The sequence below is a fragment of the Cavia porcellus genome, unplaced genomic scaffold (genome assembly GCF_034190915.1).
Source record: "Cavia porcellus strain 051 isolate PalLab524CR breed Dunkin Hartley unplaced genomic scaffold, mCavPor4.1 scaffold_31, whole genome shotgun sequence".
In the NCBI taxonomy this organism is placed as follows: Eukaryota; Metazoa; Chordata; class Mammalia; order Rodentia; family Caviidae; genus Cavia; species Cavia porcellus.
This window is the reverse complement of record NW_026947514.1, coordinates 25,689,216-25,703,454: the sequence shown is the minus strand read 5'-3', so window position 1 is coordinate 25,703,454 and position 14,239 is coordinate 25,689,216.

Here is a 14,239-nt window from a genome sequence, read left to right as displayed (position 1 = left end):
GGTGCAGTTATATTGAGCTTGAGGGTCAGCAAGATGAACAGAGAGCTGAGTTCGTGGGGAGCCTACATCGATCTGTGGTGAGTAACAAGAGAGGAGCCATTCCATAAATAAGGGGACTTTGGCAGACTACATTCTGGGCAGAACTGGCAAGTACAAGGGGCAGCAGTGACTTCAGTCAATTGTTCCCTTCCCAAATGGGGTTGGTGGAGTGAGCTAGGACTGGGTCATACGACCTGGCTGAGACCCAATAAATTATCTGAGGCCAAGTCCCTGCAGCTGTGGTGCACACTAACCACACTGGCCTAGTGGGGCCTCGGAGGTTTGGCTGATCTGGAGGGAGGTGGTGCAAAGTAATGTAGCAGTGCAGGCCACAGCAGCTTGATGGATCTGGAGGGGAGGGGCCAGCATATGCTGTCCCTGTCTGCAACTCACTAACACACTGCAGTGTGAAGGGTCATCTAGCCAGTGTGCTTCAGAAGAATTGTAACCAACAAAAAAAGAACCTGGGGCCTCCTGGAAGAAGCAAAAAAGATGGGAAGAGGAAGCAATAACAAAAAGTCCTCAGGTTCCAACCCTGAGAACACTGACCCAGGACAGGTAAATACAAAGGAGAATGAGAACAGCAAACATGAAATATCAGACACAGCACAAGTGGACATAAAGAGATATATTCGGGACCTCATAGAAGAGTCCAAAAGTGAAATATTTAGCCAAGTAAAGCAAGATATAAGAAGATTAATAAAAGAGATACTAAGCACCCCTCAAGTAGACACAGATGGAAGAAGAGAGGAACTCAAACACAGGAGAGAATCATTTGGTAAAGAATATAAAAAAATATAGAATACATGAAGCAGATTCAAAGAGATCACCAGGAAATTAAAAACTCTATGGAAAGATGGCAAATCAGCTTCAAAGAAACTAAGGATAGATTATCCAAACTGGAAGACAATTTTGCAATGTGGGAATATGAAAGGGAAAACTTTTTAAAAATAACAAGGAAACAAGCAGTAACAATACAAAGTCTAGAACATGACAAAAGGATCTATAACTTGAGAATAAAGAACATAAATGAAGAAGCTGGGATACAAACAAAGGAATTACAAAGGTTATTTCAGAAATAATTAAGGAAAATTCCCAAACATAGGAAAAGGAAACGATATTCTGATATATGAGGCCTACAGAACTCCAGCCACCTACAACCAAAACAGAGCTACCCCCAGGTATATAATAATCAAGATCCCAGAAATTCAATATAAGAACAGAATATTAAAAGCTGCTAGAGACAAGAAACAGATAACCTACAGAGGAAGGCCCATCAGAATCACGGCAGACTTCTTGACACAAACCATTAAGTCAAGAAAAGCCTGGAGTGAAATATTCCAAGCTCTGAAAGAAAACAACCTCCAGCCCAGATTGATATACCCTGATAAACTGTCTATAGAAATTAATGGAGAAACAAGACGCTTCCAAGACAAAGAGGAACTTGGGAAATTTGCAACCACCAATCCAACTCTACAGAGAATACTCCAGGGCATTCTAGAGAGAAAAGTACTAGGATTCCAGGAACAGTGGCAGAGAGGCCTCAATGAATGGAGCAGAAAACATAATGAAGAAGATAAGTAGACAACTGATGGCAAAAAAGGAGCATAAAAGAAATGAGACAGAGAAGATTTTATTCAAAACTGATATGATTGATAGTATCAAGTCTGAAAGTATAGGCAAATACACTGAATATGACAAGACTCTACAATACACATTCTGGTTTGATAACTGCCAGGTTTTGAAGTTCTATACTATAATATAAAGTTTTTATTAATACTGTTACGTTCTGACATATTCAATTATACTATCTCTGATGATATAGCCAGTTCTATTGGAGATAACAAAAGACAACACAGGAACTATGGTAGAACGATTTGTACCGTGGTCTTATATGTTTATTTCATTTCATGTGTTTATAGGAATATGGTTTGTTTACCTTGTTTTGTTTTGTTTGTTCCTCTAATATAGAAAGGATAGAAATACATGTTAAGACACATGCATGTGTAGAATCTATAAACAATTTATGAGAACTGATCTTAGGACACATGATGAAATGAACAGATGCTTTGAAGAAAAAGAGACACTAAAATACCCAGTGCTGATCCTGGAGTGTCATAATGTAAAACCCAGCAATAGTATTATTCTTTGTTCAGAGTGATATTAGCCTGCTTGGGTTTATTCAATCTCAATATAATTGAAGATATGGATAACTGCATGTATGTTTAAGTGTATAGGATTGATAACCATATTTCTAAGTTTTTGTTGGATAGTTGAACAGAACTGGTTGCAATCTCACCGTTTGACTCCCCACTTTATAAGCTCCACTTTAGTATCTTGAATAACTATTTGTAAGAAGACAATCTGTAATCATCAACTAGTGATTTCTTACTGTTTATTTTTCTTTGAAATTGTGTATTATTTCTACCCATTTTCTGTTTTGTTTAATCTTTCTTTAAATTAAAATTTTTTTTAAAAGGCACTACAGTACCCAATGCTGATCATGGAGTGTCATGATGTGAAATCCAGCAATACTATTATTCTTTGTTCAGAATGATTTTAACCTGCTTTAATTTGTTTAATCTAAACATAAATGAAGATATGGATAACTGCATATATGTTTACATGTATAAGATTGACAAAAATGTTACTTAGTTTTTGTTGGATAGTTGAACAGAACTGTTTGTGGTCTCACTGTTTGAATTCCCACTTTACATGTTCCATTTTTGTATCTTGAACTACTATTTGTAAAACAACAATATGTAAACATCAACTAGTGATTTTACAGTTTTTTTTCCTCTGAACGTATGTATTATTTCTACGTATTTTCTGTTTTGTTTAGTCTTTCTTTAAATAAAACTTAAAAAAAAAAGAAAATGAGGTGACACTTAAACAAGATACCCAAGATACAATCCCTGACGTTCAGTTAACTAAAGGCAAATCCAGGGGGAAGTGAGCTGGGACAGTTCAAAAGCCACTCACCTGGCCTCTCTGAAGTGGTAATGACAAGGCAACTGAATGAGGCTCCAGGAAAAAAAAACAAATCAGAAATGATTTCTCAGATAATTGCAGAGATTTTGTCATCAATGAAAACCATGATTCCATGATTGGTGGCTTAGATCACTAGAGTAATTACTTTAATGATCTAGAGTAATCTAGAGGCACTAATGTAAAAAATAGAAACACTTATGAAGATTATGGAAGCCATGAATGCTCAGCATAGGAAGGAAGGGGAATCCATAAGGTAGATTTATATATCCAAGAGAATAAAAATTCCATTGAAAGTATTTTCAGCAGATTAAGCCAATGTGAGAACAGGAGCTCAGATATAGAAGACAGGCTTGTGGTTAGTTATCATGACAATAAAGATTTTTTAACAATAGCAAGGGATCATGAGATATCAACCCAGCAGCTGCTACATGAGGCAAAGAAGAATAATTTAAGATTGAATGGACCAAGATGATTGTACTACTAATTCTATTAGTTCTTAGAACAAAGCAGACAACATCCGTAGGATTAGATCAATTTTGTATGGCTATATCTGATAATTCAAATAAGACTTATGAAGATAACTATGTAAAACAACAAAAATTGTTATGTTCCTACCACTTGTTTTGAAAGCCTACATTGTTATTGTTTTGGGCTCTTAGATATAGTTATTTATTTGTTGTTTTGTTTTTTCCTCTAATACAAAAAGGATAGATGTACATGTATATGTTTATATATGCCTGGAACTTCACCTAAAGAGTTTACAAGAAAGGATTTTAGTATGTGTGATAGTATGAACTATACTGAAGAAAATGAGACAACATGGTAGCCATTGATTATTTCCTGTCATTTTGATTCAAAAGTCAATAATGCTTTTATTCTTAGGTTTGATTGGTTGTAGTCTGTTTTCAATTATTTGATTCCAATATGTATGAAGATATGGACAGCTATTTTGTAGAAAACAAGAGATATTATGGTAGCCATTATTGATTTTCTAGTGTCTGGTCTTGAAAGCTCTTAAGGCTCTCATTCTTGTATTTTGATTGCTTTTATACTATTTTAATTTGTATTAACTTACTATGTGTGAAGATATGGACAACTATTTTGAAGAAAACAAGAGACATTATAGTAAAATAAGATTAAATGGAGTCAGTGAAAAAGCAGGAGATATATATATTCTATCTAGGGCTGGGGATTTAGCTCAGTGGTATCAGCACCTGCCTGGCAAGCACAAGATCATGAGTTCAACCCCCAGTAACAAAAAAAATTCTATCTAGATAGATTATATATATATATATATATATATATATATATATATATACACTGTTCACAGTTGTCACTGCAGAAAACTTCCCTGGAAGAGAAAAAGGATTTGATATACAGATAAATGAGGCATATAGAACTCTAATTAGCCATGATCAAAGAAAAAAATCTAAAACCAGACATATCATAGTCAAGATTTCAGAAATTCAGCACAAGAATAGAATCTTAAAATCTGTAAGGGAAAAGACATAAATCACCTATAAAGGAAAGTCCATCAGAATCCCAGCCGACTTCTCAGCACAAATGCTCAAGTCAAGTAGAGCTTGAAGTCAAGTATTTCAAATTCTAAAGGAAAACAAACTTCAACCCAGATTGACACACCCCACAAAACTATCTTTCAAAACTGATGAAGAAATAAGATACTTCCATGCAAAGAACACCTGAGGAAATTTATAACCACCAAACCAACACTCCAAAATATTTTAAGGAACATCCTAGAAAGAGATAACAAGGACTACAATTCCATGAATTTCAATCAAAGGAATCTACCAAGCAGGGCAAACAATTAAACAAAGGGAAGGAAGAAAAAAGGAGGAGCAGAATGACAGAAAAATAACACAACAAGGATAAATCAGTACATATTAGTTATAATCATCAATGCTAATGGTCTTAATTCACCAATAGAAAGATACAGACTGGCAGAATGGTTCAAGAAGCAAGATCCAACAGTATGTTGCATATAAACAAAACATTTAATTAAAAAATAAATCCATGAACTGAAAGTCAAAGAATAAAAAATAATACTTGTATGACAAAACCCAGAAAAATGCATGGATAGCTCTTTTTATTTGAAGACAAAGTGAATTTCAAACAAAGGCTGATTAAAAGAGATAAAGAAAGTCATTCAATCCTTGGAAAGAGAATAATCCAAGATGAAGAAGATAACAATCAAAAATATATATGCAACAAATACTAATGTACCCAACTATATAAGACAAATATTAACAGGCATGAAAAACAAAAAAGACAAAAAAAATCAAATAATCAGTAATACAATCATGTTGGGGGATCTCAATACCCCACTATCACAAAAAGACAGATCAACTAGACAAAAAAATCAACTGTGAAACATTAGAACTGAACCAAACTTTTGAGCAAATGAACTTTGTAGATGTCTATAGAGTGTTCCACTCCACATCAGAATGTTCTTTCTTCTCAGCTGCACACAGGATGTTCTCCAGAATAGATCATGTACTAGCTCATAGAACATGCTTAAGTAAATAAAAGGAATTGAAGTTATCTCACACATATTATCAGACCATAGTGAAATGAAATTGGAAAGCAATGGCAAAAGAAATAAGAACTTAATAAACACATGGAAATGAAATGGCATCCTTGTGAACAACCAAAGGGTCACAGATAAAATTAAAGAAGAAATTAGATCTGCCCCTGTGCACAACTACTGCTATCAGACTGTTTGCTTCCTGTGGGCAGCCAGCGCAGGCAGGGAGATGCAGCTAGATCCACCCCTGCATGCTGGTCGCCACTGGGAAGTTTGCCTCCATTCCAGTGGTGAATTACAGTGAAGGCCTTTAGGATTTTGGAGTAAGGTTCTGCCATTGTCTGCAGACAACTACTCTTCCTTTGAGAAACAGCTGTTGGCCTGCTACTAGGCCCTAGTAGAAACTGAACGCTTGACTATTGGACACCAAGTCACCATGCAACCTGAGTTGCCTATCATGGCCTCGGTATTATCTGACCCACCAAGTCATAAAGTTGGACATGCACAGCAACAGTCTATCATTAAATGGAAGTGGTATATTTGTGATCGAGCCAGGGCAGGCCCAGCAGGTACAAGTAAATTACATGAAGAAATTTCCCAGATACCTATAGCTCCTATACCTGCTATGTTGCCTTCAGTTTCCCAGCATGCACCTATGGACTTGTGGGGTGTACCATATGATCAGTTGTCAGAGGACAAGAAGGTTAGAGCCTGGTTTATGGATAGCTCTGCATGTTATGCAGGCACCACCCGCAAGTGGACAACTGAACATCATAGTCCCTTTCTGGGATATCCTTCAGAGACAATGGTGAAGGGAAATCATCACAGTGGGCAGAACTTCAAGCAGTGCACTTGGTAGTACATTTTGCCTGGAAGAAGAAATGGCCAGATATGAGACTGTACACTGATTCGTGGGCTATAGACAGTGGTCTAGCCAGATGGTCAGGAACTTGGAAGGAACATAATTGGAAAATTGGTGACAAAGATATTTAGGGAAGAGGTATATGGATAGACCTCTCTACATGGACAAAAGATGTAAAAATATTTGTTTCCCATGTAAATGCTCACCAAAAGGTCATATCAGCAGAAGACAACTTTAATAATCAAGTGGATAAGATGACTCATTCTCTGGACAGTGGCCAACCTCTTTCTTCACCCACCCCAGTCATTGTCCAATGGACCCATGAACAGAGTGGCCATGGTGGCAGGGATGGAGGGTATGCATGGGATCAGCAACATGGACTTCCACTCATCAAGGTTGATCTGGCCACAGCCATTGCTAAATGCCCAGTATGCCCAATGTCCCCGATATGGCAGCATTCCCTGAGGTGATCAACCTGCAACTTGGTGGTAGGTTGATTATATTGGACCACTTCCATCATAGAAAGGACTTTGTCCCTGTGCTTTGTCCTCACTGGCATAGATATGTATTCTGGATATGGCTTTGCCTTTGCTGCATGTAATGCTTCTGCCAAGACTACCATCTGTGGACTCACAGAATGCCTTATCCACCATCATGGAATTCCACATAGCATTGCCTCTGACCAAAGAACACATTTTACAGCTAAAGAAGTGAGACAGTGGGCTCATGCTCATGGAATTCACTGGTCCTACCATGTCCCTCACCATCCAGAAGCAGCTGGATTGATAGAAAGATGGAATGACATATTGAAGACACAGTTACAATGCCAGCTAGGAGGCAACAGTTTGCAAAGCTGGGGAAAGGTACTTCAGCAGACTGTATATGCTTTGAATCAACGTCCATTATATGGCACTGTGTCTCCCATAGCCAGGATTCATGGGTACAAGAATCAAGAGGTGGAGTAGGAATGGTTCCACTCACCATTACCCCCAGTGATCCACTAGAAAAATTTTTGCTTCCTATCCCCATGACTTCATGTTCTGCTGGCCTAGAAGTTTTGGTTCCAGAGCGGGGAAGGCTTATACCAGGAATCATGACAATGGTACCATTGAACTGGAAGCTAAGGCTCCCTCCTGGTCATTTTGGTCTCCTTGTGCCACCGAGGAAACAAGCTAAAAAGGGACTCAACGGTGTTCTCAAGGGTGATTGACCCAGACTACCAAGGAGAAGTTGGACTACTGCTCCACAATGGAGGAAAGGAAGAATATACATGGAGTTCAGGAGAGTCCTTAGGGTGCCTTTTTGTATTACTGTGCCCTGTCATTAAGGTTAATGGAAAATTACAGCAACCTAATCCAGACAAAGTGACAAGTGGTCCAGAACCTTCAGGAATGAAAGTATGGGCCACTCCACCAGGGAAAGAACCGAGACCTGCTGAGGTGTTTTCTGAAGGCCAAAGGAATACAGAATGGGTAGTCGAAGAAGGAAGTTCTAAATACCAGCTATAACCCTGTTACCAGTTACAGAAAAGAGAATTATGATTACTATTTCTCCCAAACACGGTTTTAATGTAACATAATGTTAGACTTAATGCTGTTTTTTGGGAATTGTTAAACTTGTGTTGTAATCTTAAGGTTATAAACTGGTAGGAGTAAGCATCAGCCAAAGAAAAGTTACATTACGTATTCTGGTAGGAGAATTATTGCATTTCCATGTATACAAAAGACAGTTATACGATGTTAGGTGCAATTATATGCATGTCTGTGTATCTGAAACTAAAGAAATGTGTCTGGTTGCCAAGTTGACAAGGGGTGTATTGTAGTGGTTGATTGATTGTGTCAATTTGAGACATTTGGAAATTTAACTAAATGGGTTTAGCAATTCTACACCCAAGGATGTAAAAGAAGACTCACCCTAGGGTGGGTCATCACCTGGAGGTATAAAAGGGAAGGAGGGAAGGACAAATGGATTCCATTCTTGGGAGAAGCTCCATTCTTCACTTTTGGTTTGGAGGTCATCTCCTTGCTTCCAGTGTAGACTCTTCAGCTTTCCAGCATAGACTCTTCAGCCTTTCATCATAGAGCTTCAGCCTTCTGTCACAGACCTACCAGCCTGCTGATGTGGACTTGCACAAGACACTAGGGTGAACTCCAGACCTTGGATTGAATCTTTCAACCTCCAGTGTGTAGACACCCTCTGCATGCTTCCTCATTGGACTCTGTGTCTGACAATTGTAAGCCAATCTTTTTTGTTTCTGTATACCTCATGTTATATCTGTTCTCTCTAGTAAAACCCTGACTAATACAGACTTTGGTACCAGGAGTGGTGTTGTTGCTGTGACTATATCTGACCTTTTTTTTTCAAGAGGCTTTGGAAATGGCTTGTGGGCAGAGTTTGGAAAGGTTTGGACATGTTGCCTGGATGCATAGAGCTGGAGCAGCTTAGGCTGTTCTGTAGAGGAGATTCTGGTCAGAGCTTGGGAGACCAGAACACTTATAGAAAGGCTTATGATAAAGACCAGGCTTAGGAGGTTTCTGCTGGGAAGAAGGACTGCATTGGTTGTGGGACTCCCCCATGATGTGTGTTATGGATTGACAGAAAGTTTGTCTGAATTTTGTTCATGCCCAGAGACTTTGCCTGAGACTGAGACAAAGGGCAATGGACTGATTGATCTGGAAAAGGAAATTACAAGTCAGTCAAATGTTTAGGCTTTGGCATGATTGTTGTTGCCTATGGCATGGCTATTTTGGGGGGCTTTTAGCCAGCTTTATGTTGCAAATCAAGAGCAAAGAGCCCAGCAGGACAATTTACAACTCTGTGAATTTGGCCAGAAGGAGAATTTCAGGAAGGCTGTGGATTGTAATGACAGGGTTGAGACTTTGATTGCTGAGGAGAAACAGAGAGATAAGAAAGATGGCCCCAGGGCATCCCAGGAAGCGGCAAGTCTCAACCCTTTCCAGCCTCAAAACTGCAAAAGTAAAAGAATTTGCTCAGAGGAGAAAGCTGCAGAGCACCATGCTCCAGAATTGTGATGCAGGCCACATGAGGTTCCAGAATGGCGACAGAGGTCACATGAGGCTCCAGAATGGTGGCAACATAGAGAAGCTTTTCTTCACAATCAGGTTCACAGAGCCCAATGATCCAGACAATCAACCCCTACCACCAAGAAAGAGAAAAGCCTGGCTACTGCTCCAGCTGGCAGCAAAGCTTGGGCATCCACATGGCACTGATTTTAGGTGCAAGGAAAATGCACTAAGTCTGAGAGTAAGATGGCTTCTACCTCAATTGCAAAGGGCTTGGAAGGCCAAGCAGTGTGCCCCTGAGAAGACAATTTGTAAAGATATAAAGGTGAATCCAAAGGTGCAGTAGAGACCCCAGAAGTTTGGAAAAGCCAGGAATGTGGATCATCCAAGAAAAAGTGCAAGAAGTGAGCAGAGAGGGTTTATGAGAGAAGCTGCAGGAGCTGATATCCCTGGAAGTGCCATGGAAGTGAAATCATCCAAGCCTTTTGGAGCTTGCAACCAGATTGCTTCAGATGCTGAGCAGGGAACTCTGGGACTTAATGTTTGTCCTGCTGAATATTGGACTTATTTTGTTTCCAATGCTTTGTATTCCCCTGTTTGTAACTTTTGGAATGGTAATGTTTATCTTATGCCTTTGCATTTAAGAAATGTTTAACCTTGTTTCATTTGTACAGGGGGTTATGGTTAAGACTTTGTCATAGGTCTTGGAGGAGACTTGGGACTTGGACTTTTCAGCAATGCTGAAACTGTTAGGACTTTGGCTACTCTTGGAGATGAACTAAATGCCTTTTGTATGAAAGATGTACATGAGCCTGGGGGCCAAGGGTGAAATGTCATGGTTTATGTCTGTGCCCCCCAGGCCTCATGTATTTGCATTATGCATTTGTGACTGGTTCATTGTCTAGCTCTTTGATTGGGGGTGTGAGTGCTACACTGGCCTAGGGGTGGATCCAGGATATAATGTAATGGCAGGAAGAAAGTGTGTCTCACTCTCTTTTGCCAGTTTCTGCCTTGCTGTTTGCAGCCACTATGAACTGCAACGCTGCCATGCCACATTGCCTTGGAGCCAACTTAGTATGGACTGAAACCCCCAAAAACTGTAAGAAAGAAACCCTTCCTTTCCCAATTTGGTCATCAGGTGTTTTGTCTCAGTGACAAGTAAAAAGTAACTAAGGCAATTAGGTAACCAGCACAGGCAAGAAAAAATAGCCAAATATGCTCCTTGCACTTACAGGCCACCATTGGAGACACTTGCTTCTTTTGGGCAACCAGTGCCCACCAGGAGAATCAGACAAACACACCCCTGTGTGCCTGCTGCTATTCAGGGAGTCCCAGTATAGAGAAGAAGCAGCCCTGCCACCATGCACCCATGGATATTGGGGAAGCCTCAGTGTAGCTGCATGGGTCTCTAGAAGCCTGCCCCATGACCTGCTACCTCCTTGGGAACTTGGATCAGAGAAACCCAGGTGCCTGGCCCATTCCCTTACACTGTGTAAGGGCATCCAACATGGGAAGTGCCTGGGACCCCACAACCCAGGAGGAACCCAAGAAAATGTTAAGACAAAGGAGCAAAAAGCAATTTCAGACCTCTAGCCCACACAGAACAAGTCTGGGAAGTATAGACATGAAAGAAAATGGAAGTCACACACCTGAAGTCTCCAAGAGGATAGCAAGTGAAGTAAAGAAACAATTTCATGAGACCATAAAAGTTATCAGAACAAAAATAATATATCAGGTAAAAGAAAAAATTACAAACAATGGAAGAATTGCTGAGCCTAGCTAAAGAAGACATAGATTTAAAAAAAAGAGGAGCATAGGAAAATGATGGAAATGTTGAATGAACAATATAGAAAGAAATTACAATGCATGAAACAGATTCAAAGAGATATCCAGGAAATTAAAAAGTCAGTCAAAAGTTGGAAAAAATGCTTGAAAGTGACTGAAGATAGACTTTCAGACCTTGAAGACAGGATCATAGCTAGCAATCATGAAAGGAAATACCTCTTAATAATAACAAAGAACTACGAAGTAACAAGTCAACAGCTGCAAGACAACAAAAGAAAACAATTTAATAGTGATAAGTATCAACAACAAAGCAAAGGTCAAAACAATGACACAAAAATACTATTTATAGAAACAATATCAGAAAACTTCCCAAACATGGGAAGTGGATCTGGCACACAGATAAACAAGGCATATGAACTCCAACTAGTTATAACCAAAATAAATCTATACATAGACATATAATACTCAAGATTCCAGAAATTCATCACAAGAACAAGAATATTAAAAGCTGTTAGAGAAAAGAAACAGATCATCTATAAAGGAAAACCCATCACAATCATGGCAGAGTTTGGAGTGAAGCATTTCAAACCCTGAAAGAAAACAACTTCCAAGCCAGATTGATATACTCTGAAAAACTATCTTTCAAAACTGATGGAAAAATAAGATATTTTCATAACAAATTGACAGTTGGTTTATGTTGACAAGGCTGGTTTAACTACTGTAGAGATCAGTGTGGAGATTCTTAAAAATACTAGGATTGAAGGTCCCATTTGACCCAGCTATTCTCCTTCTAGGTGTCTTCCCAGAAGAATTAGAAACATTGCATGACATCAATATACATGCACCCATGTTTATAGCAGCACAACTTTTTAAAATGTTATTTAAAGAAAAAAAAAACAGAAAAAGGATAGAAATAATACATAATTTCAAAAATAAACAGAAATCACTAGTTGATAATTACACATTTTCCTCTTACAAATAGTTGTTCAAGTTATAAAAGTGGATCATACAAAGTGGATATTCAAACAGTGAGACTGAAAACAGTTCTGTTCAACTGTCCAACAAAACTTGGTATATGGTTACCAATCCTATACATTGAAACATACCTGCAGTTATATCCTTTAGAGCACTTTCTTTTCCTCTCTTTTTTATAATAGCAAATATACATTTTGGGTTTTATTACTCCCACAGTTCTTATTACTTTTTTTTGAAGAGAGTAAAACCAAATGTGACAAAACAGAACAGAGTCAGTCAAATCAAAAGGATGGACATAATAGATAATGTAAAAACAAAATACTAGGTGATCAACAATGGTCACCATACTGCCTCTTGCTGTCTTAAAAAGAATTGCCTATATCATCAGTTATAATAAAATTGAACAAAACAGTAAAGAATAAAACCAAAACATTGGAGACATTACAGGACTTCAAAGAAGATAATAATCAACTGGAATGGGCGTCATAATGAATCTTATTGTCTTCACAGTTGTTGCCTATACTTTCAAACTTGGTACTATCAAGAAAAGCAGAACAGAGGAAAATCAGTCAAAGCAAGATGATGAGGGCTATCCAGGGTTTCACAAGGCCATATTCTTAAGTTAAATAAACTAGATGCACATATGTAAACATTGCATTAGTTTTGCTAGTGTGAGAAGTTGAAAAAGTAAGTAAGATCCAAAATGGGAAGGGGGAATAGAGAAAAGAAGCAAGGGAAAAACAGTATATACATATATATATTTAAATATATATATATATTTATATATATTGTACTACTAATTTCTGTTAATTCATTGAAAAGGGAAATTTGTGCTACTATTGTTTGGACAATTAAATGTTGATGTCTTCTACTCTGAGTAACTAATTTAAAGATAATAGTGTGTAACATATTAACCACTGTTACCCTCATATTACCTTGTTTTGAATTTTTTCTCTCTTTTATTAAAATAAAAAAATAGAATAAAGGTTCTGCTGAATGAATAACAGAAGTGACCAGTGAGAAGACAGCATCAGAACTAGAAGACAGGATGAGCGATACCTTAAAAATAACAGAGACTTCCAGGAGAACATGGCAGACAGCAGCAGCTACGGAGGCTCTCTGAAAGACCCAGCTTAGAATTCAGGAATGGTGCAGAGTAAGGAATCATAAGCAAGTGGAGATATGCTCTGCTGACCCAAGAACGAACGGGGCTGAGAGAAACCAACTGGGAATGCAATCCTGGTTCTATAACAGGAACAGAAAAGCTCCAGTGTGGAAGCTGGAGCCCGCGCCATTGGAAGCCGTGATTTGGGTTTCCCGCCACCACTGCTGCATCTACATCGGCTTGGCAAGGAGACAGGCGCGCAAAAGCTCTGAGAACGGGAATCCGTGAACGGAGTTGAAAACAGGATGGGCGGGGAGCTGTGCATTGACCTGTGGTGAGAGAAACTGGGACTCTTCCACGGTCTAGGAGACTCCAACAGCTGACATTCTGGGACCGGGCAGACTTGTGGGAACGGCGCTGCAGTGACTTCAGTCACGTATCCCCCTCTCAAGCAGGATTGGTGAGCAGTGCCTAGCCTACGTGATGCTGCTGGCTGAGACCCAGTAGGCTAGCACAATCCAGGTCCCAGCGCCTGAAAGTAGATTGACCTGGAGGGGCGGGCCCCAGGTAGGCTGCCTGGTCTGCAAGTTCCTGGTGCGCTGCGGTGGGCGGGAACACCTAGCCGGTGCAATTCAATCAGACTGTGGCTGACAGGGAAGTAAGCTGGGCCTCCTATAAAGGCTTGCATATATAAGGAACAAAGAATATGGGAAGAGGCAGCAACAAGAAAGGGTCCTCGGCCCCCAATCCTGAGAAAGAGGCAGTAGCAGACACAGCGCCAATAGATATAAAGTGCTATCTCCAGAGCCTCACAGACAAGTTCAGGAATGAAGTTATTAATGACCTGAAGCTAGAAATAAGCAGAACAGTTAGAGAAATGCTAAGCACCAACCAAGAAAAAACAGATGTTGGAATGG